The sequence below is a fragment of the Erythranthe guttata genome, chromosome 2, assembly GCF_056151865.1.
Source record: "Erythranthe guttata isolate IM_541 chromosome 2, IM_541, whole genome shotgun sequence".
Taxonomy (NCBI): domain Eukaryota; kingdom Viridiplantae; phylum Streptophyta; class Magnoliopsida; order Lamiales; family Phrymaceae; genus Erythranthe; species Erythranthe guttata.
This window is the reverse complement of record NC_142534.1, coordinates 14,205,469-14,229,788: the sequence shown is the minus strand read 5'-3', so window position 1 is coordinate 14,229,788 and position 24,320 is coordinate 14,205,469. Positions and strand designations below refer to the sequence as shown.

Here is a 24,320-nt window from a genome sequence, read left to right as displayed (position 1 = left end):
CCCCTTCCGATTCTCGAGCTCGATTCCCAACTTCACTCCTCGGGCCCTAAATCGGGTATACCTACAAACATACAACACCTATATGAGTCTTTGAGGACTCAATGAGAATCTTGAAGTAATATCGAATACACATAGCACATAGAGCATACATATATCTATATATATATATACATACATATATCTTATACATGAACATACAACATGAAGTAAAACAATCATATACTTCCCTTTTTCGTCGGCGATCTTCATTCACATAATTGTCACCACGCATAGAGTGAGATAATTCCCACCTTTATAACCCTATGATCCCAAGACCATAGAGTGAGAATATCCCACCTTTATAACCCTATGCCATGACGCGTATTGAAGAATATAGAAGGAGTTTCCCACCTTTATAACCCTACGGTCCCAAGACCATAGAGTGAGATTTTCCCACCTATATCAACAACACCGAAATGCACATGCATGACATGAAAAATTGTCGGGAATCCCTCGGAAGAGTCAATCTAAGTTACGGATAAATAACCCCATGTAATTCGAACCATGACTAACTACGTGGGATCAAACCACCCCTAGGCCCTACGGTACCAGGCTCGCCGTACCCGAGAAATTTACCGTAACCTCGAAAGACTTTCCAACATAGTTTTTATCTTTTAAAAATTCATGACACTAATGCACCCACCCATGCACCCTTTCTACTTACCCTTCTCTCATCCTTACACCCAATGATTCACATAAGCAAGCAAGAGCACATAGGAGCACATAGAAAATACACATAAAGCTTCACAAAATCATTTAGCCATAAAAACATAGAAATAACCGAAACCTTAACATGCAAAAACAATCTAACAACAAAGTTCACTAGATCTAGTATTTTACAAGAATAAAATTCAAGACTTTCATCTTCACTTTTATTCAAGCAAATACACTAGATCTTCACATGCAAGAGTATTTTAAATCAAATTAGCACAACTCTTAGTTCTTAAACCATTTTTCATAGAAAACACTAGATCTTAACATGCAAGACTTTAGATCAACCATTAATCACTAGATCTTAACATGCAAGACCTTAGATCAACAATTAATCTCCAATCTTAACATGCAAGACCTTAAAACAACAATCAATCACAAGATCAACACATACAAAGTAGCAATCAAACCAAATAAACCATTTTACCTCAAAAAATCGAAAGTTCTTTAGTCAAGTCAAAAATTCATTTTCTTTTCAAAAATCAACAATCAAACACTAGATTAACACATGCAAGACACTAATTAAACCAAATAAGCCTTTTAAAACATTTTTCCCCAAAAATCCGAAAGTTTCATGGCTAGGCCAAAAATTCATTTTCTTTTCAAAAATCAACAATCAAACACTAGATCAACACATGCAAAGTACTAATTAAGCAAAATAAGCCATTTAAAACATTTTTCCCCAATTGTTTCGAAAAATCATAAATTTTCAAGAATAAAGCTATCTTTTCAAAATACTAACATGCAATCATCATCTAAAACTCATAATCACATAATATGCAAGAATCAACAATAAAAACACATAAAAACACATAAAAACCGAAAATACTAGTGGTGTTGTAGGTTTGAGCAAGAATTCAAGAATTCTCACCTATACTCTTTAGGGGAAGGGCTTGTTAGCTCTTTTCTCTCTAATACAAGAAGAGATTAAGAGTTAGATTAAGAAAATAAGAAGAAAACAAAAGAAAGAGGAGGATGAAGAGCTTTGCTCTTTCGGGAAAGAAGAAGAAAGAAGAGGGAGGAGAAGCTTACTCCTAAGCTTGGCCGAAAATTCTCCTCTTGTTGAAATAGAAGGAGACTTTGAACTTAAGTATTGTAAGAGTGGAGTTTGAGAGTGAGTTTTGATCTTGGGCATGAGTGGTATTTATAGAGTTTTTGGAGACTTCAAAGCCAATGGAGAAGAAAGGAAAATACATTTTTTTGTAGGGGTGATTTTGCAAATTTTCGAAAGTTGAGATGGTGGTGGTTCTTGGGTGGTTCAAGCTTTGAGAAGGTGGTGGCTATGGTGGTGGTGGTGGCTGCCGAAATGAAGGGGAAGGAGAAGAAGAAAGAAAGACTTTTGGCCTTAAAGTGGTGTGTGGGAGTGGAAAAGCAAGCCTAGACTAGAGGGTAGGGGGCTAGCTTTTGGGTATTTCTTTCTATGCTCAAGGTACAACCACACCAATGCATGTCTTATACTAATTAATATGAAATTTTAAAAATCATGTGTGTGTGTGTGAGTGATGTCCGAAAATTCAAGAAAATGTGGGGAGCATTTTCTAATTTTCGACATTAATTTTAAAAATCCAAAAATGCATGGGGAAATTTATTTTCTAAAATTTTGTGTATGAAATGCTCATTTAAAAAATCACATGCAAGAATAAAATCTTAATTCATGAAAATAATTTATTTCGAAATAATATCTCGAAATATTTCCTAAGCACATAATTCACATAATTCACATAATCACATATTTCACCTAATCACATAATTCACATAATCACATAATTCACATAATTACCTAATTCACCTAAATACTAACCATGCAAGAATTATTATAAATTCTAATTTCGCAATTATTCACATAAAGGTGGTAAAATAACATAATATTATTTTACCGAAAATGCGGGGTGTTACAATCTTCCCCCCTTAAAAAAAATTTTGTCCCCAAAATTTGTACCTTTTTCGATTAGTTCCGGATAACGACTCACAATCTCATCCTCAAGTTCCCACGTTGACTCATCCGGAGAATGGTTTTTCCAAAGGATTTTGGCTAGGCGAATTTCTTTGTTTCGGAGTTTCCTAACTTTTCGGTCTAATATTTGGGAGGGTTCTTCGGTAAAGGATAGGTTCGGGGATAAATCAAGGGGTTCGGTGTCAAGGATGTGGTTAGGGTTGGGAATATATTTTCGGAGCATGGAGACGTGAAAGACGTTGTGGATCTTGGATAGTTGAGGCGGTAGGGCTAGGCGATAGGCTTGGCCACCAATTCGGTCGAGTATTTCGAAGGGTCCAATGAATCGAGGGCTTAACTTTCCTCGTTTTCCGAATCGCATGATTCCTTTGAGTGGAGCGACTTTCAAGAATACGTGATCACCGGCTTGGAATTCCAAATCTCGCCTTCTTTTATTTGCGTACTTTTGTTGGCGATCTTGGGCGGTTCTCATTTTCTCTCGGATATTCTTGACTATGTCGACGGTGTGTTGGACTAGCTCGGGTCCTAATAAGCTTCGCTCTCCTACTTCGTCCCAATGGATTGGAGAACGGCATTTTCTTCCGTACAAGGCTTCGTAAGGTGCCATTCCGATCGAAGATTGGAAGCTATTGTTGTACGAGAATTCGATGAGAGGTAGACGGCTTTCCCAATTTCCACCAAAATCTAGTATACATGCCCGAAGCATGTCTTCAAGGGTCTTGATTGTTCTTTCCGATTGTCCGTCGGTTTGGGGATGGTATGCCGTGCTAAAGGCTAGACGGGTTCCCATCGTTTCTTGCAATCTTTTCCAAAATTTGGAAGTGAATCGGGGATCTCGGTCGGAGATGATTGATATCGGAACGCCATGGAGTCGGATGATTTCTCCGATATAGAGCTCGGCTAGCTTTTCGAGACTAAAAGTGGTCTTGACCGGTAAGAAATGTGCGGACTTAGTTAGGCGATCGACTATCACCCATATTGAATCGGATCCTTTAAGAGTCTTTGGGAAACCTCGAACAAAGTCCATCGTTACTCTTTCCCATTTCCATTCGGGAATAAGGTTGGATTGTAGAAGTCCACCGGGCCTTTGGTGTTCGGTTTTGATTTGTTGACAAATTAGGCATTCGGATACGTATTTGGCTATATCCTTCTTCATGCCTGGCCACCAGTACAACTTCTTCAAGTCTTGATACATTTTGGTTTCACCCGGATGGCAAGAGTAGGGCGTTTTGTGAGCTTCGTCGAGAATTAATCCCTTTATCTCTTTGTTCGCCGGAATGCAAATTCTCCCTTGAAATTTCAAGATGTTGCCGTCGGTCATTGAGAAATTTGGATTTTGACCGGTTGCTAAGCCTTCTCGGATTTTGACAAGTTGATCATCATGGTCTTGAGCGGACTTGATAGTTGATTCGAGCGGCGGTTTAATGATCAAGGCGGACATGGATTTTCGGCTAAGAGCGTCGGCGACAACGTTGGCTTTACCGGGATGGTAAAGGATTTCGCAATCATAGTCCTTGACTAATTCAAGCCATCTTCTTTGCCTCATATTGAGCTCTTTTTGAGTAAAGAAGTACTTGAGGCTTTTGTGGTCGGTGAAGATCGAACATTTTTCGCCGTAAAGGTAATGTCTCCAAATTTTGAGGGCGAACACGACTGCCGCGAGTTCTAAGTCGTGCGTCGGGTAATTCTTCTCGTAGTCCTTCAATTGTCTAGAGGCGTAGGCAATTACATTCCCGTTTTGCATTATGACGGCTCCGAGCCCGTGCTTGGAGGCGTCACTATAGACCACATAATTTCCGGTTTTATCCGGTAGAGCGAGGATTGGTGCCGAGGTTAATCGCTTCTTGAGTTCTTGGAAACTAGACTCGCATTCGGGAGTCCATTGATACTTGACTTCTTTTCGGGTCAAACGAGAGAGTGGAGCGGCTATCTTGGAAAAGTTCGGAACGAACCGTCGGTAGTAGCCTGCGAGGCCGAGGAAACTTCGGATTTCTCCGACATTACGAGGAATTGACCAATTACAAACGGCTTCAATTTTGCTTGGATCGACGGCTATGCCTTCCTTGGAAATTACGTGACCAAGAAAGTGGACTTGTCTTAACCAAAACTCACATTTGGAAAACTTCGCATAGAGTTGGTTCTCTCGGAGGGTTTGGAGCACCATTTCCAACTGATTTCGATGTTCTTCATCATTTCTTGAATACACCAAGATATCGTCGATGAATACGATCACAAATTGATCGAGATATTTGCGGAAGACTCGATTCATGAGATCCATGAAAGCGGCTGGGGCGTTGGTTAGACCAAACGACATCACTACAAATTCGTAATGGCCGTAGCGAGTCCGAAACGCGGTTTTCGGAATATCTTCCTTCTTGATCTTCAATTGATGATATCCGGAACGAAGGTCGATTTTGGAATAGACCGTGGAGCCTTGAAGTTGATCGAAAAGGTCGTCAATTCGTGGCAATGGATACTTGTTTTTGATGGTGACCTTGTTGAGTTCTCGGTAGTCGATACACATCCGGAGAGTTCCGTCTTTCTTTTTCACGAAGAGTACCGGAGCACCCCATGGGGAAAAACTAGGGCGGATGAACTTCTTGTCGATAAGATCTTGAATTTGGTCTTTGAGTTCCTTTAGCTCTAACGGCGCCATGCGATAAGGTGCCTTCGAGATAGGAGCGGAACCGGGAATCAAATTAATTTCGAATTCGATTTCACGATCGGGCGGAAGACCGGGGAGATCTTCGGGAAAGACATCGGGAAAATCGCAAACGGTTGGCACTTTGGAAATGTCGGTTTTATCTTCGTTGAGAGTTTCCACTATGTCGACCAAATGACATAGATGTCCTTTTTGAATAAGTTTGCTCGCTTTGATGGCGGAAATGATAGGAATCGACGGATTGTACGAGCTTCGGAATTCGAGAGAACTTCCATTCGGTAAGGAGAAACGAACGGTTTTGTGAGCGCAATTGATTTGGGCGTCGAATTTTGATAACCAATCCATTCCGAGGATTATTTCGAAATGTTTAATGGGTAGGATGATCAGATCGGAGGCTAGGGTTTGGCTATGAATCTGGATAGGGCAATCTTTGATGATGAAATTGGATTTAAGTTCATCACCGGAAGGAATAAGTATGCTAAACAAGGCATCGGCTTGACTACGGACTAGGCGGAGTTCGGCAACGAGGGTACTTGAGATGAATGAGTGAGTTGATCCGGAGTCGATGAGGGCATACACGGAATTATTATACACACTAACGGTACCTGCGATCATTGACGGGTCAGCTTCGGCTTGGTCTGTTGTCATGGCGAATACTCGTCCCGGCACTTGCCTCGGGGCGATAGGGCAGTCTCGGACCACGTGTCCGGGCTTCTTGCATCGAAAACAGTGGTCGGTTCCGGCAATACATTCGCCTGAGTGCGCTCGATTGCATTTGGGGCAAAAGGGTTTGTTGCTCGGGGTCACGGTTGCTCGGTTGATCGGTTGCTTTCCTTTGGCGTTGTTGAGGTTCGGCTTCTTCCATGGTCGAGAAGAGGCATCGTGAGGAGGTCTCCATTGTCGTATTTCCATTTCGTCTTGTTCGGCTTCCAAGGCTTTGTCCACTACTCCGCGGAAAGTAGAGGCAGAGGTTAGTCGAACGTCTCGCTTGATGATCGGGTTGAGGCCTCTTAGGTAGTGATTCATCTTTTCGGTGTCGTCCTTGGATATGAAAGGTGCGTAGAGGCTTCCTTGCTCGAAACGGCGTGTGAATTCGGCAACGGTTAGGTTTCCTTGTTTGAGCTCGAGAAACTCCTTAAGCTTTTGTGCTCGAACATTCTTGGAAAAGTACTTTTCGAAGAAAAGAACTTTGAAGGCTTCCCAAGTGGTATTTGCTAGATCGATTCCACTCTTTGCGCCTTCCCACCAATTTCGGGCTTCGTTTTTCAACAAGAATAGTGCACAATGGATTCGGTCGCCATCGTTCATCACCATGTACTCGAAAATAACCTCGAGGGATTTGATCAATTCTTCGGCAACAGTTGGACTAGGGCCGCCGTGGAATTCGGTAGGATGCATTTTCAAGAATCGCTCGTAGGTGGCTTGTGGGGCTGTATTTCTAGGTTGGGGAGGAGGAGGAGGATGAGGGTTTTGGTTTTGAAGGTTAACAAGGCGGTTGATTTGTTCATTTTGTTCTCGGACGAGGGCGGTGAGGTCTTGGATGGTACGAGATTGATTGTGAGGATCGTTAGCGGCATTTTGAGCTCGAGTTCTTGCTCCAGACATTTTAATACTTAAACATATACAAACAATTCACATTAGCCATAAAATTCACATAAAACATATACCTGCCCGAGTGTTCAGTTGGAGTCGTGCTTTGAGAATCGTGAAGATCTTTAGGTCGTATGGGGGTTTCCGGGATCGCTGCTCTGATACCACGTCTGCTGTGACACCCCTCTCTCGATTACCCTTATTATATGTAATCTCAGCGGAAGACTTTTGAAAACATGATTTTTGTGGATATAAAATTTACGTAAAATTTTTTCTTTTTAAATCAGAGGGAGAGAGGGCACAGCTTGCTAAACCCTAATAAACTATATAACACAAAAGCATACTACATGCAAGACTAGAAACTAACTAGACATAATGAACTTAATGCAAATGCGGACAGATTCAATGCAGAAGCTTTAAAATTTATTTCCTCTTAAACTACTCATGCAAATAATCCCAAAATTTCACCATACCACCTAACACGGGTCTAAATCACTCAGTTAAAACAGTTTTGAAAGATGCATGGCCATTTGGGAGAAATAAATAAAATGGCACAGTCACTCAGTTTAAAAATCCAGAACAAGGGAGGGAGATTTGAAAATTCATAATAAATTCCTCACTGACCCAAAAACTACCAAATTTTACCCCAAGGCAGAAAGGTAAGTTTAAAACATTTTCCAATTGGAAACAAAGCATTTGAGTGAGTAAAACTCCAGTTATACCAGAAAACACCCGAATGACCCTGTTTCGATGCAGCAATGAGAAACAAATCATAACTAAATAAATACTTACCCAAAACATGCAAAAGACCTATCAATATGATGAGAACAGAGAGATGCAAAGACTCCTAAAATCTCATAATTTTCTAAGCAGAACACCTATATGAAAACGATTTTAGAACATGGAGGTAAAATACGAAGAAACTAATAGCCGAAAGCATGCATACATATAAATAGTGAAAATTTGCTTTCGCTTACAAAAGGCTACGGATTACCGATTAATTATCCAAAATAGGGTAACCCTAATTACTATTACACATATCGTCTTTTAATAATTTCCACCGATCGGAGGAAGCGATCGGTAGAAAATACCTAAAACCGTATCAAACGTTTTAACAAGCATATTATACAAATAGAACCACATAACCAAATTAAGAGCCAACACTATCCACAACCCCTCCATACGATCCCCTTCCGATTCTCGAGCTCGATTCCCAACTTCACTCCTCGGGCCCTAAATCGGGTATACCTACAAACATACAACACCTATATGAGTCTTTGAGGACTCAATGAGAATCTTGAAGTAATATCGAATACACATAGCACATAGAGCATACATATATCTATATATATATATACATACATATATCTTATACATGAACATACAACATGAAGTAAAACAATCATATACTTCCCTTTTTCGTCGGCGATCTTCATTCACATAATTGTCACCACGCATAGAGTGAGATAATTCCCACCTTTATAACCCTATGATCCCAAGACCATAGAGTGAGAATATCCCACCTTTATAACCCTATGCCATGACGCGTATTGAAGAATATAGAAGGAGTTTCCCACCTTTATAACCCTACGGTCCCAAGACCATAGAGTGAGATTTTCCCACCTATATCAACAACACCGAAATGCACATGCATGACATGAAAAATTGTCGGGAATCCCTCGGAAGAGTCAATCTAAGTTACGGATAAATAACCCCATGTAATTCGAACCATGACTAACTACGTGGGATCAAACCACCCCTAGGCCCTACGGTACCAGGCTCGCCGTACCCGAGAAATTTACCGTAACCTCGAAAGACTTTCCAACATAGTTTTTATCTTTTAAAAATTCATGACACTAATGCACCCACCCATGCACCCTTTCTACTTACCCTTCTCTCATCCTTACACCCAATGATTCACATAAGCAAGCAAGAGCACATAGGAGCACATAGAAAATACACATAAAGCTTCACAAAATCATTTAGCCATAAAAACATAGAAATAACCGAAACCTTAACATGCAAAAACAATCTAACAACAAAGTTCACTAGATCTAGTATTTTACAAGAATAAAATTCAAGACTTTCATCTTCACTTTTATTCAAGCAAATACACTAGATCTTCACATGCAAGAGTATTTTAAATCAAATTAGCACAACTCTTAGTTCTTAAACCATTTTTCATAGAAAACACTAGATCTTAACATGCAAGACTTTAGATCAACCATTAATCACTAGATCTTAACATGCAAGACCTTAGATCAACAATTAATCTCCAATCTTAACATGCAAGACCTTAAAACAACAATCAATCACAAGATCAACACATACAAAGTAACAATCAAACCAAATAAACCATTTTACCTCAAAAAATCGAAAGTTCTTTAGTCAAGTCAAAAATTCATTTTCTTTTCAAAAATCAACAATCAAACACTAGATTAACACATGCAAGACACTAATTAAACCAAATAAGCCTTTTAAAACATTTTTCCCCAAAAATCCGAAAGTTTCATGGCTAGGCCAAAAATTCATTTTCTTTTCAAAAATCAACAATCAAACACTAGATCAACACATGCAAAGTACTAATTAAGCAAAATAAGCCATTTAAAACATTTTTCCCCAATTGTTTCGAAAAATCATAAATTTTCAAGAATAAAGCTATCTTTTCAAAATACTAACATGCAATCATCATCTAAAACTCATAATCACATAATATGCAAGAATCAACAATAAAAACACATAAAAACACATAAAAACCGAAAATACTAGTGGTGTTGTAGGTTTGAGCAAGAATTCAAGAATTCTCACCTATACTCTTTAGGGGAAGGGCTTGTTAGCTCTTTTCTCTCTAATACAAGAAGAGATTAAGAGTTAGATTAAGAAAATAAGAAGAAAACAAAAGAAAGAGGAGGATGAAGAGCTTTGCTCTTTCGGGAAAGAAGAAGAAAGAAGAGGGAGGAGAAGCTTACTCCTAAGCTTGGCCGAAAATTCTCCTCTTGTTGAAATAGAAGGAGACTTTGAACTTAAGTATTGTAAGAGTGGAGTTTGAGAGTGAGTTTTGATCTTGGGCATGAGTGGTATTTATAGAGTTTTTGGAGACTTCAAAGCCAATGGAGAAGAAAGGAAAATACATTTTTTTGTAGGGGTGATTTTGCAAATTTTCGAAAGTTGAGATGGTGGTGGTTCTTGGGTGGTTCAAGCTTTGAGAAGGTGGTGGCTATGGTGGTGGTGGTGGCTGCCGAAATGAAGGGGAAGGAGAAGAAGAAAGAAAGACTTTTGGCCTTAAAGTGGTGTGTGGGAGTGGAAAAGCAAGCCTAGACTAGAGGGTAGGGGGCTAGCTTTTGGGTATTTCTTTCTATGCTCAAGGTACAACCACACCAATGCATGTCTTATACTAATTAATATGAAATTTTAAAAATCATGTGTGTGTGTGTGAGTGATGTCCGAAAATTCAAGAAAATGTGGGGAGCATTTTCTAATTTTCGACATTAATTTTAAAAATCCAAAAATGCATGGGGAAATTTATTTTCTAAAATTTTGTGTATGAAATGCTCATTTAAAAAATCACATGCAAGAATAAAATCTTAATTCATGAAAATAATTTATTTCGAAATAATATCTCGAAATATTTCCTAAGCACATAATTCACATAATTCACATAATCACATATTTCACCTAATCACATAATTCACATAATCACATAATTCACATAATTACCTAATTCACCTAAATACTAACCATGCAAGAATTATTATAAATTCTAATTTCGCAATTATTCACATAAAGGTGGTAAAATAACATAATATTATTTTACCGAAAATGCGGGGTGTTACAAATTCAGTGTATGTTTTCGATGTAGTGCGTGTTTTATTTTTCATTGTGTGTTTTTGGTGTAGTTTGTTTTGTTTCTAAGTGAGTGTTTACGGTGTGAAATGCTGCGTGTTTTTTGGCAGTTTGGTTTAGATGTACTGCGTGTTTTTATTTTCTAGTGAGTGTTTTCCAGTGTATTTGTTGTGTAATTCAATATGTGTTTTAGATGTTGTGCGTAACTTATTTTTAATGTGTGTTTTTGGTGCAGTATGTATTTTTTTTAGTGTGTTTTTTTGGTGTGCTGCGTGTTTCTTTTCAATATGTGTTTTTTATGTACTGCGTGGATTTTTTTCCAGTATTTGTTTTCCACCGTAGTTCTTGAGTAATTCAAAGCGAAAAAAAAACCGCACACTACACAAAAACCACGCACTTCAAAAAAACACGCACTACATCAAAACACACATTGAATAAAATTCACTACACCGTGAAACACACACTGGAAATTCAGTGTACTTCTTGTGTAAAACACAGAATACATTAAAAACGCACACTCATACACAAAAGAAGTACACTCAATTTCCAGTGTGTGTTTCACGGTGTAGTGGATTTTATTCAATGTGTTTTTTGGTTTAGTGCGCGTTTTTTTTAAGTATGAGTTTTTGGTTTAGTGCGTGGTTTTTTTTCGGGTGTTTATTTTGTATTGTAATTATTGTGTAATTCAGTGTATGTTTTCGATGTAGTGCGTGTTTTATTTTTCATTTTGTGTTTTTGGTGTTGTGTGTTTTGTTTATAAGTGAGTGTTTACGGTGTGTAGTGCGTGTTTTTTGTCAGTGTGGTTTTGATGTACTGCGTGATTTTTTTTCCTGTGCGTGTTTTCCAGTGTATTTGTTGTGTAATTCAATGTGCGTTTTAGATGTTGTGCGTATTTTATTTTTAATGTATGTTTTTGGTGCAATATGTATTTTCTTTAGTGTGTGTTTTTGGTGTAGTGCGTGTTTTTTCTCAGTATGTGTTTTTGATGTACTGCGTGGATTTTTTTCCAGTATTTGTTTTCCACTGTAGTTCTTGAGTAATTCAAAGCGAAAATAAACCGCACACTACACCAAAAACACGCACTAACAAAAACATGCACTACACCAAAACACACATTGAATAAAATTCATTACACCGTGAAACACGCACTGGAAATTCAGTATACTTCTTGTGTAATACACAGACTACATCAAAAACGCACACTCAATTACAAAAGAAGTACACTCAATTTCCAGTGTGTGTTTCACGTTGTTGTGCATTTTATTCAATGTGTTTTTTGGTGTAGTGCGTGTTTTTTTGAAGTATGAGTTTTTGGTTTAGTGCGTGGTTTTTTTTCGGGTATTTATTTTGTATTGTAATTTGTGTGTAATTCAGTGTATGTTTTCGATGTAGTGCTTGTTTTATTTTTCATTGTGTGTTTTTGGTGTATTGTTTTTTTTTATAAGTGAGTGTTTACGGTGTGTAGTGCGTGTTTTTTGTCAATGTGGTTTCGATGTACCGCGTGATTTTTTTTCCACTGCGTGTTTTCCAGTGTTTTTTTTTTGTGTAATTCAATGCATGTTTTAGATGCTGTGCGTATTTTATTTTAAATGTGTGTTTTTGGTGCAGTATGTATTTTTTCCAGTGTGTGTTTTTGGTGTGGTGCTTGTTTTTTTCAGTATGTGTTTTTGATGTATTGCGTGGATTTTTTTCCAGTATTTGTTTTCCACTGTAGTTCTTGAGTAATTCAAAGAGAAAAAAAACCGCACACAACACAAAAAACACGCACTTCAAAAAAATTCGCACTACACCAAAACACACATTGAATAAAATTCACTACACCGTGAAACACGCACTGGAAATTCAGTGTACTTCTTGTGTAAAACACAGACTACATATAAAACGCACACTCAATTAGAAAAGAAGTACACTCAATTTCCAGTGTGTGTTTCACGTTGTTTTGCATTTTATTCAATGTGTTTTTTGGTGTAGTGCGTGTTTTTTTGAAGTACGAGTTTTTGGTTTAGTGTGTGGTGTTTTTTCGGGTGTTTATTTTGTATTGTAATTATTGTGTAATTAAGTGTATGTTTTCGATGTAGTGCGTGTTTTATTTTTCATTGTGTGTTTTTGGTGTAGTTTGTTTTGTTTCTAAGTGAGTGTTTACGGTGTGTAGTGCTGCGTGTTTTTTGTCAGTGTGGTTTTGATGTACCGCGTGTTTTTATTTTCTAGTGAGTGTTTTCCAGTGTATTTGTTGTGTAATTAAATGTGTGTTTTAGATGTTGTGCGTATTTTATTTTTAATGTGTGTTTTTTGTGCAGTATGTATTTTTGTAGTGTGTTTTTTTGGTGTGGTGCGTGATTTTTTTCAGTATGTGTTTTTTATGTACTGCGTGGATTTTTTTCCAGTATTTGTTTTCCACCGTAGTTCTTGAGTAATTCAAAGCGAAAAAAAACCGCACACAACACCAAAAACACGCACTTCAAAAAAACGCGCACTACATCAAAACACACATTGAATAAAATTCACTACACCGTGAAACACACACAGGAAATTCAGTGTACTTCTTGTGTAATACACAGACTACATTAAAAACGCACACTCATATACAAAAGATGTACACTCAATTTCCAGTGTGTGTTTCCCGGTGTAGTGGATTATACTCAATGTGTTTTTTGGTGTAGTGCGCGGTTTTTTGAAGTATGAGTTTTTTGTTTACTGCGTGGTTTTTTTTCATGTGTTTATTTTGTATTGTAATTATTGTGTAATTCAGTGTATGTTTTTGATGTAGTGCGTGTTTTATTATTCATTTTGTGTTTTTGGTGTTGTGTGTTTTGTTAATAAGTGAGTGTTTACGGTGTGTAGTGCGTGTTTTTTGTCAGTGTGGTTTTGATGTACTGCGTAATTTTTTTTTCCAGTGCGTGGTTTCCAGTGTATTTGTTGTGTTATTCAATGTGTGTTTTAGATGTTGTGCGTATTTTATTTTTAATGTGTGTTTTTGGTGCAGTATGTATTTTTCTTAGTGTGTTTTTTTGGTGTGGTGCGAGTTTTTTTTCAGTATGTGTTTTTGATGTACTGCGTGGATTTTTTTCCTGTATTTGTTTTCCACCGTAGTTCTTGAGTAATTCAAAGCGAAAAAAAACCGCACACTACACAAAAACCACGCACTTCAAAAAAACACGCACTACATCAAAACAGACATTGAATAAAATTCACTACACCGTGAAACACACACTGGAAATTCAGTGTACTTCTTGTGTAAAACACAGACTACATTAAAAACGCACACTCATATACAAAAGAAGTACACTCAATTTCGAGTGTGGGTTTCACGGTGTAGTGGATTTTATTCAATGTGTTTTTTGGTGTAGTGCGAGTTTTTTTGAAGTATGAGTTTTTGGTTTAGTGCGTGGTTTTTTTTCGGGTGTTTATTTTGTATTGTAATTATTGTGTAATTCAGTGAATGTTTTCGATGTAGTGCGTGTTTTATTTTTCATTTTGTGTTTTTGGTGTTGTGTGTTTTGTTTATAAGTGAGTGTTTAGGGTGTGTAGTGCGTGCTTTTTGTCAGTGTGGTTTTGATGTGCTGCGTGATTTTTTTTCCAGTGCGTGTTTTCCAGTGTATTTGTTTTTTAATTCAATGTGTGTTTTAGATGTTGAGCGTATTTTATTTTTAATGTGTGTTTTTGGTGCAGTATGTATTTTCTTTAGTGTGTGTTTTTGGTGTGGTGCGTGTTTTTTCTCAGTATGTGTTTTTGATGTACTGCGTGGATTTTTTTCCAGTATTTGTTTTCCACTGTAGTTCTTGAGTAATTCAAAGCGAAAATAAACCGCACACTACACCAAAAACAGGCACTTCAAAAAAACACGCACTACACCAAAACACACATTGAATAAAATACACTACACCGTGAAACACGCACTGGAAATTCAGTGTACTTCTTGTGTAAACACTGACTACATATAAAACCATACTAAATTACAAAAGAAGTACACTCAATTTCCTGTGTGTGTTTCACGGTGTAGTGCATTTTATTCAATATGATTTTTGGTGTAGTGCGTGTTTTTTTGAAGTATGAGTTTTTGGTTTAGTGCGTGGTTTGTTTTCGGGTGTTTATTTTGTATTGTAATTATTGTGTAATTCAGTGTATGTTTTCGATGTAGTGTGTGTTTTATTTTTCATTGTGTGTTTTTGGTGTAGTTTTTTTTGTTTCTAAGTGGGTGTTTACGGTGTGAAGTGCTGCGTGTTTTTTGGCAGTTTGGTTTTGATGTACTGTGTGTTTTTATTTTCTAGTGAGTGTTTTCCAGTGTATTTGTTGTGTAATTCAATGTGTGTTTTAGATGTTATGCGTATTTTATTTTTAATGTGTGTTTTTGGTGCAGTATGTATTTTTTTTAGTGTGTTTTTTTGGTGTGGTGCGTGTTTTTTTTCAATATGTGTTTTTTATGTATTGCGTGGATTTTTTTCCAGTATTTGTTTTCCACCGTAGTTCTTGAGTAATTCAAAGCGAAAAAAAACCGCACACTACACAAAAACCACGCACTTCAAAAAAACACGCACTACATCAAAACACCCATTGAGTAAAATTCACTACACCGTGAAACACACACTGGACATTCAGTGTACTTCTTGTGTAAAACACATACTACATTAAAAACGCACAATCATATAAAAAAGAAGTACACTCAATTTCCAGTGTGTGTTTCACGGTGTAGTGGATTTTATTCAATGTGTTTTTTGGTGTAGTGCGCGTTTTTTTGAAGTATGAGTTTTTGGTTTAGTGCGTGGTTTTTTTTCGGGTGTTTATTTTGTATTGTAATTATTGTGTAATTCAGTGTATGTTTTCGATGTAGTGCGTGTTTTATTTTTCATTTTGTGTTTTTGGTGTTGTGTGTTTTGTTTATAAGTGAGTGTTTACGGTGTGTAGTGCGTGTTTTTTGTTAGTGCGGTTTTGATGTACTGCGTGATTTGTTTTCCAGTGCGTGTTTTCCAGTGTATTTGTTGTGTAATTCAATGTGCGTTTTAGATGTTGTGCGTATTTTATTTTTAATGTGTGTTTTTGGTGCAGTATGTATTTTCTTTAGTGTGTGTTTTTGGTGTGGTGCGTGTTTTTTCTCAGTATGTGTTTTTGATGTACTGCGTGGATTTTTTTCCAGTATTTGTTTTCCACTGTATTTCTTGAGTAATTCAAAGCGAAAATAAACCGCACACTAACAAAAAACACGCACTTCAAAAAAACACGCACTACACCAAAACACACATTAAATTATAGTGTAGTATATAATTTAGTACGACTATTGTAAATCCTATCACTTGTGCATTATTAGCTGAATACGTCTGTAAAATTATCGGTGGAACGTGATGTGTGTAAAACATTTCTATTACAACTTCTTTTGTAAGAATTTGAATTTAGTATCATGCCAATTCAAATGAGATTTACTTTTTCCGGCAGGCTATTTGATTTTGTTTAACATGAGGGACAAAGTAATGTGGAATGCATGCCTCTCTACAAGGTATTTGTACCCGTATGGATCTGATTTGTCATCGTAATGGTTAACAAATCTTCCCTTCTATAGTAGGAAGCATCATACGACCATTGAGAGATATACTATGCTGGTAGGATTAGATTTTTGAACGACAATAGTTATGTTGGATTCAAATACGGGTAAACAGCATAAAACCCCCCTGTGTTAAGGAAAACCTGCGCCAAACCCCCCTGTGTTTTTTTTCTTGCGTAAAACCCCCTTGTGTTTTATTATACTTTGCACGAAATCCCCTTTTCCGTTAAAAGTTAACGTCGTTAACTATAGATGGGGTTTTATGCAATTTTTTTGTAACATAAGGGGATTTGGTGCATAATTTTGCAAAACAAGGGGGTAAATGGCATGATTAAGGACTACTATTGTAACTCCAAATTCGTGAGTATGTACATACCAACTGATAAGTTATTAAGGTTCATTTTCGTCCAATTGTTTCATAGTTTCGGAGATTGCACTGTATCACATGGTGCATTCGCATCACCAACCCCGGCGAAATAACCGATCGACTTGTGCAAATATGACGACCGGACACCGCGCATTGCGCGGTGCTCCGTACCTAGTATATATATATATATATATATATATATATATATATATATATATATATATATATATATATATATATATATATATATATATTCATTTTCACAGTCTCCATCAATCCCAGTTGGAAGAACTATAGGGAGAGATTATTAATTCTCTACTTGGGAATTATTATTACCATTCATATATTCCCATATTTTTATAATGTTTATATTTTTTTAAATGAGGAAGCATGATAATAATAAAAATAGTAATGAAAATAAAATGGAGTGAAGGGTGGTGGAAAGATGAGGAAGGGTTTGTGGTCGCCGGAGGAAGACGAGAAGCTGATGAATTACATGGTGAGAAATGGGCAAGGCTGTTGGAGTGACATTGCTCGTAATGCCGCCCTTCACCGCTGCGGCAAGAGCTGCCGCCTCCGCTGGATCAATTATCTCCGCCCTGACCTTAAACGTGGCGCCTTTTCGCCCGACGAAGAACAACTTATTATTCATTTGCACTCCCTTCTTGGCAACAGGTACTCTCTCTCTCTCTCTCTCTCTCTCTCTCTCTCTCTCTCTCTCTCTTGTTTAATTAATTAAGTGGTTTTCTTTTTTTTAATTTGGTAGGATGTGTATGATTAAATGTGATATACGATTTTTTTTACATATATTAGTAACTAGAGTGATTAATTATTAATTATACATATATTATATTTTCTTTCTTTCTTTCTTATATATATATATATATGAGTTAATTGCAAATACCACCCCTTTGAAATCTCTAATTGTCAAATACCCCCTGTCAAAAAAACATTTGCTCATAACCCCTTGTGTAAACAAAGTCAAGGCATTGAGACCCCTGAGAGCAAATCGTGTCTGCGATTTTTTCTTAATTTTCAACTGTGAAATGTCAAAAATGTCTCCAAGCCCCTTCTCCCTCCCTGTTCTTCATTCTCCGTCGTCCCCAACGTACCATTCTTCATTCTCCATCATCCCAACATGTAGCAGTACCCACCAACGATTACCGCTACCAGCTGCAAGATGAAGATGGTGTAACAAAACTCCCTCTTGACGGTCGCGAAATTACACCGCTGCACCTCCGCCGCGAAATGGGCCACCCTCAATTGGGAGAAGCGAGTCCAAACCTCGGCCCATCCCCACTCCAATTCTCCCTCCTACTTCCACAACAACATCGCCGGACCCGCCGCCATTTTTAGACCTGCAAAAACGCATTCCATAGCCATCTACAGACCCTTCATCGTAAATCGACAAAATCGATCAAGCCGCGAGCTTCTACACCGCCACCAAAAAATTCGGAGCTTGAAGAAGCCTAAACAATTGATGGATGTGGTGGTGCGTGGTGGGCGGCGGTGGTGAATGATATCTATGATTAGGAATTGAGAGGAAGGTGGGGAATTGGGCTGCTGCTAGGAAAAATTGCAGAAAGTTGGGAAATGGATTTTGAAAAATTGCAATATAGTCCCCCAATTTAAGTTTTAGAAGTTTAACGAAATTTCAATTTCACCTCTTAAATTATTATAATTTTCTGTTATTCCACTTAGGAGTATACTTGTCGTTTTACCTTCAGTCAACCATTAAAATGATAATGGGTGCTGTCAGCTTCGAAAAATATTACATAGGGGGGTATGAGCGAATTTTTTTTTGACAGTGGGTATTTGACAATTAGAGATTTCACATGGGTGGTATTTGCAATTAACTCATTTATATAACAAATAGGCCCATGACAAGGGCACTTAATTAAAAGAGGGACATCCAACTTTTTTCTCTTTCAAATAAATCTAGCTCATTCAAACTTATTTGCAAATAAGGAAAATCCTTGCATATATACCAAAATTACCCTCAATTAATTGAAACTCAATTCAACTCCAATTTAGTTCATTGAAACTCAATTCAACTCCAATTTCATGATTTACACCCAAATTTAGCCAAATTTCACCAATTAACCAATTTTAACCTTAATTTCAATTTTGACCCGCCACCACCGGAGCCCGCCGGTCTCCGGCGTTAACTTTTTTTTTTTAAATTTTTTTCCGGTAGGTTAACCGCCGTTGACCGCCGGATCTCCGACGTTGACTTTTTTTTTTAATAATTTTGTTTTTTCTTAAAAAAAATATTTTAATTAATATTATTGTCTTCGCTGCTAAATTACTGTCTCCAGCAGTTATTTAACTGTCGGAGACAATAATTTAACTGTAAATTGACCTCTCTTTTTTTCTTCAAAAATATTTCTAATTAATATTACTGTCGTGGCTGCTAAATTACTGTCTCCAGCAGTTATTTAACTGTCGGGGACAATAATTTAACTGTTAATTGACTTTTTTTTTTCTAAATTTTTTAATTAATATCACTGTATTCGTTGCTAAATTACTGTCTCCAGCAGTTATTTAATTGTCGGGGACAATAATTTAACTGTTAATTGACTTTTTTTTTCTAAATTTTTTAATTAATATCATTGTATTCGTTGCTAAATTACTGTCTCCAGCAGGTATTTAATTGTCGGGTCGAGGACAGTAATTTAAGTGTTAATTGACCCTTTTATTCCTTAAAAAAATATTTTAATTAACATTACTGTCTCCAGCAGTTATTTAACTGTCGGAGACAGTAATTTAACTGTTAATTGACTTTTTTTTTTAAATTTTGTTTTTTCTTAAATAAAATTATTTTAATTAATATTTCTGTCTTGGCTGCTAAATTACTGTCTCAGACAGTAATATTACTGTTTGAGACAGTAATATTATGAATATTATATTTCTGTCTCAAACAATAATATTACTGTCTGAGACAGTAATTTAGCAGCCAAGACAGTAATATTAATTAAAATAATTTTTTGTAAGAAAAAAAAAATTGAAAAAAAAAAAGTCAACGCCGAAGACCGGTGGTCAACGGTGGTTGATCGGCCGAAAAAAAATTTTAGAAAAAAAAAAGTTTTCAAACAAAATTTATGAAAAAAAAAATATGTTTTCAAAAAAATATTATTTTGGGGGTTAATGTGATATATTTGTTTAAATCCGGGGTCAATGCGTAATATTCAGGAAGATATAGCATAATGGATGGAATTGATAAGAATTATATTATGGAGGGTATTTTAGACTAAAGACATGGGGATGAGTTTATTTGAAAGACTGTTTTTTTTGTGGAACAATGTGCATTTAAGTCCCTTGTTGACCTTTTGTTTCATTCACCCGTATATATATATATATATATATATATATATATATATATATATATATATATATATATATATATATATATATATTTTGTGGAAATGTGCATTTAAGTCAATGGCTTTTTTTTCATTCGCCCGTGTATATATATATATATATATATATATATATATATATATATATATATTATATAGAGAGAGAGAGAGAGAGGTCTTAATAACGCGATATTGATGGGTGCTTCTGGAGGTTCGTTTTACGTGAACTTGCCGAATTATAATGCACAATTAGGGCAAGAAGAAGACAATCATAATAACGCTGTATGTTATGGGGGATCATGATGCGATGGGGTTGGAAAATGACCCTTCTGTCCCTGGATTGGAGGTGATAAGCAATTTATATGGTGAGAAGAATAGTATGGTGAGTAGTGAGGAAAGGATAAAAGTAGAGGAATTGGTTATTGTTAATGGAGGAAATGATAATTGGGAGGAGGGAGAAAGCTTCAAAATCTCTCTCTCTCTCTCTCACACACACACACACACACACACACACACACACACACGACTCCTAATTTTTTTCCTCTATTGTTTGTTGTTTATGTTTTGTCTTTCTCCCTCAATGCATGCATGCATGAATAAATCGCTTGAAGATGTAAGCTAGATATAGAGGGGAGTACATTTTGGCTGCAGAGATGTGCATTCATGTATTCCGATCCTAGGATTAATGTTAAAAAGTACAGAATATATATAGTGACATTGATGTATAGAGATTACAATATAAATATATATATATATATATATATATATATATATATATATATATATATATATATATATATATATATATATATATATATATATATATATATATATATATATATATACTTGTTCAATTGTAATTTTTTTAGTACTATTTTTGTATAGATGGATAAGTAAACATGTGAAGATGAAGGTATATAGCTTCAAAAGTTTATGAGTTGAAGGAGATCAATTTGTACTATCAATATTGTATAATATATAAAATTTGTTAATAACCTTAATTTTCCGACTAGTGAAGCGAGGATTTTAAGCTCGCGGGACCAAAGTATTAAAAAAATTATAGTTGGGGGATAATGTTAATTATGTATGATTTTTTAAAAATCGTTAAGAAAAAAAAATAGAGATCATCGAGGATTGTTAAAGGGGCCATGGCCACCATTGACCATATGCCGACTGTTGATCTTCCAAAAAAGATTTGCGCTATCAATATATAATACGATTTCTATTAATTTCAAGGGTAAATGAGTGATAACCCCCAAATTTTGAAAATATATATGAGGAAGTCAAATAAATTTTTCTGTTCTAGTCAAAAACTCAAATTCTGATCTTAATTAGTGAGACCCCCTAGATAACTTAAAGTACTTATTTTGCCCTTTTAGTTTCAATTCAATACATGCCCTAACCCTTTCTCTCTCTTCACCCACACCCACAAACTGCCGTTACGTATCTCACTCTCTCTATCTCTGTTCATCTCTCCCTTTCTCTAACTCTCTCTCGCCAAAAAAAAAACCACTGCACAAAAAAGTCTCCGGCGGCGGAGAAGAAGCCGAAGGCCGGTTAGAAGCTCCCCAACGACGCCGGCAAGGCGACCTTCGGTGGAGAGAAGAAGAGGACGAAGAAGAGCATGGAGAAGTACGAGATCTACATCTTCAAGGTGCTCCGTTTTCTGCTGATTCGTTTTATATTTCTCCTGCTCCGGTCCGTTTGCCCCGTTTTCGTTTTAGATTCGTTTTATATTTCCCCTGCGGATTTGGGATCTGAAAATTGTCTTCTATGTTATGACATGACTTCATAGTAGCTGGCAAAATGTTTATTAATCGTCACAGCGTAATGCTACTGTAAGGGAGGTTTTGTTCATTACGTGATTTAATTCACCAAGTTTCTATGGTTTGTATTAGTACCAAGGTGGTATATTGGAAAGCACAAAGCCCAATAATTGTGTTTGATTTTTTTTTCCTGTTTTTTTTTTAATAAAGTATAATGAATGTTGCAGCAGCATCTAGCAGGGACAACCGAGGAAAGCAGAATGGAGCATAATTCATTATCTTAAACTGCTGCGAACTTTTTGGTAGTGTAGATGAATTTTATTCATATACATATATAGTCACATGTGATCGTATACATGTAGTCATATATAGTCACATGTAGTAACAAGAATGAACATAACTACATGTGACTATAGTTGACTACATATAGTCATATCTAGTCATATGCAGTAACAATAATGCACATAACTACTTGCGACTATAGTTCACCAAAGTAAATTTGTCAAAAAAAATGTCTTTCATTGATTTTTTTTTTTTGTATTTTTTCATGTAATGTAATTCGCATGTTCCATTTTGTTCTTCATTTTCTTTAACTTGTATTTTTTTGTCACAGGTTTTGCTTTGTAAAACATTACGAGATGCAAAGAATAAGATGCAGAGAAGTGCCATGTGAAGTTGCATTCATGCTACAGTACTGCAGACTTATGTCACTTATATAACTATCGATAATTGTATATAACTATAGTCACGTGTAGTAACATATAGTTATATGTATGCTATGTGTTTTTTAATGTATAGTAATGTGTGTTCATGTTTGAAGATTATATGCATGTGATTGTGTTTTTCATTTCTTTTTGGGGTAGTTGATTCATAATATCAAGATTAAAATTGTGAATTTTGTTGTTGGTGTAGATTAATTTTGGGGTAAAAAGGGGTAAAAAGAAAGTACATGAATACATATACATATACATGACTGTGGTATACTATAGTTACGTGTAGTATACTAAAGTCATGTGTAGTCAATTTCAATACAGTAAATTTATCAAAAAAAAATTAAAAAAAATATATATAAAATTAAAAAATTAAAAAATACAAATGAGGGTATATATAAAAAATAATAATAAAATAAACATTTATATTTTTTTATTAAATTAATATATAAAAATGATAAATGCAGGCCAAAAATGCTAAATGCAGTTGGGCATTATGCTGAATGCAGGGGCAAAAATACTGAATGCAGTTGGCCGAAAATTTCAATTAAGGGCACAATAGTACTTTTGCCTCTCCAAGGAGTATCTCAAAGGAAGAATTTTAGGGGTGGACCTATCCGTATATATTTTTCAACACTTATTTCAATCCAAAAACCTATTGAAGATCTCCCACTGCCGCACAGTTACACAAAATGATCGCTTTATTCATTATCATTTTTAAAAAGGGGTCTTAAGAGATAGGTCCCTCGTGACAAAACCAAATAGAACTAAATGACAACCCCAACTATACATTTGCTTCACATCCTTTATTAAATTCATTCCAAAAATGCCCTTTCACTTATTTTTATTTTTTTGTTTTTTATATTATTATTTTTTACATTATTATAAACAAATTTTTTTCCATATTTTAGATTTGAAATTTACGAGAAAAAATATTTTTCATTTTTATTAAAAAATACAGCAGATTTCAAAAAATACTATGGTGTACTATAATATACTATGGTATACTGTGGTATTATAGATTAAACTATTATTAAAAAAAATCTTTTTTTCTACATAATATTGAAAATTACAAAAACAACTCGTTCTTCGTTTTTTGTAATTCAACCTACAATTTTTTTATTTTTTTATTTAATCTTTTTTAATACTGTAGTAGACTATGGTCTACTACATTGTAGTATGATATACTACGGTATACTACAAAACCCTAGCAACCAACATCAATCTCGCCAACCCTAGCCGTCAACGCAGCAGCCGTCAAACCCTAGCCGCCTACATTCACAGTCGTCGCAACCGTAGTCAATTACCAAGTTTGAGAAAACCTAGATTTACCATTTTAATCCAAATCAAACAAAATTTCTTGAAAATCAAGAAAATCAGATGCAATTAGTAAAAAATATACTTTCAATTATATTTCCACCATAACCACATCACTCGTCGCTGCCTCGACCTCCACATTCACGGTCGCCGCCGCGGCCACCATAGCGGGACAGCCCCCCGGCTCAGATCTACCATCACAGCCCAGCCCACTGCCGCACCTCCACCACCACGGCCCCTCGGCTTGCATCGACCATCACAGCCCGCCCCCCTGCCGCACCTCCACCACAGCCCCTCGGCTTGCATCGACCATCACAGCCCGGCCCCTGCCGCACCTCCACCACCACAGCCCCCCGTTGCCGTTTCGTGACCACAGTCCTTTGCCTCTTGTTGAAGAAGAAATCAAGAAAGATATCGAGAATTATAGATGGAGAGATGAGAGAGAAAAAAAACGAGAGAAAATAATATA

At 36.2% G+C, this 24,320-nt stretch overlaps 1 long non-coding RNA gene across 1 annotated transcript; it reads right to left on the bottom strand.

Annotated features, from left to right (window-relative positions):
* Positions 1–7,880: 7,880 nt before the first annotated feature.
* LOC148772407 (uncharacterized) lies at positions 7,881–10,784 on the bottom strand. The gene is made up of 3 exons (XR_016029303.1): positions 9,926–10,784; positions 9,765–9,804; positions 7,881–8,204 (listed from the first exon to the last, which is right to left on the bottom strand). It is a non-coding gene; the product is annotated as an uncharacterized LOC148772407 (long non-coding RNA).
* Positions 10,785–24,320: the final 13,536 nt, after the last annotated feature.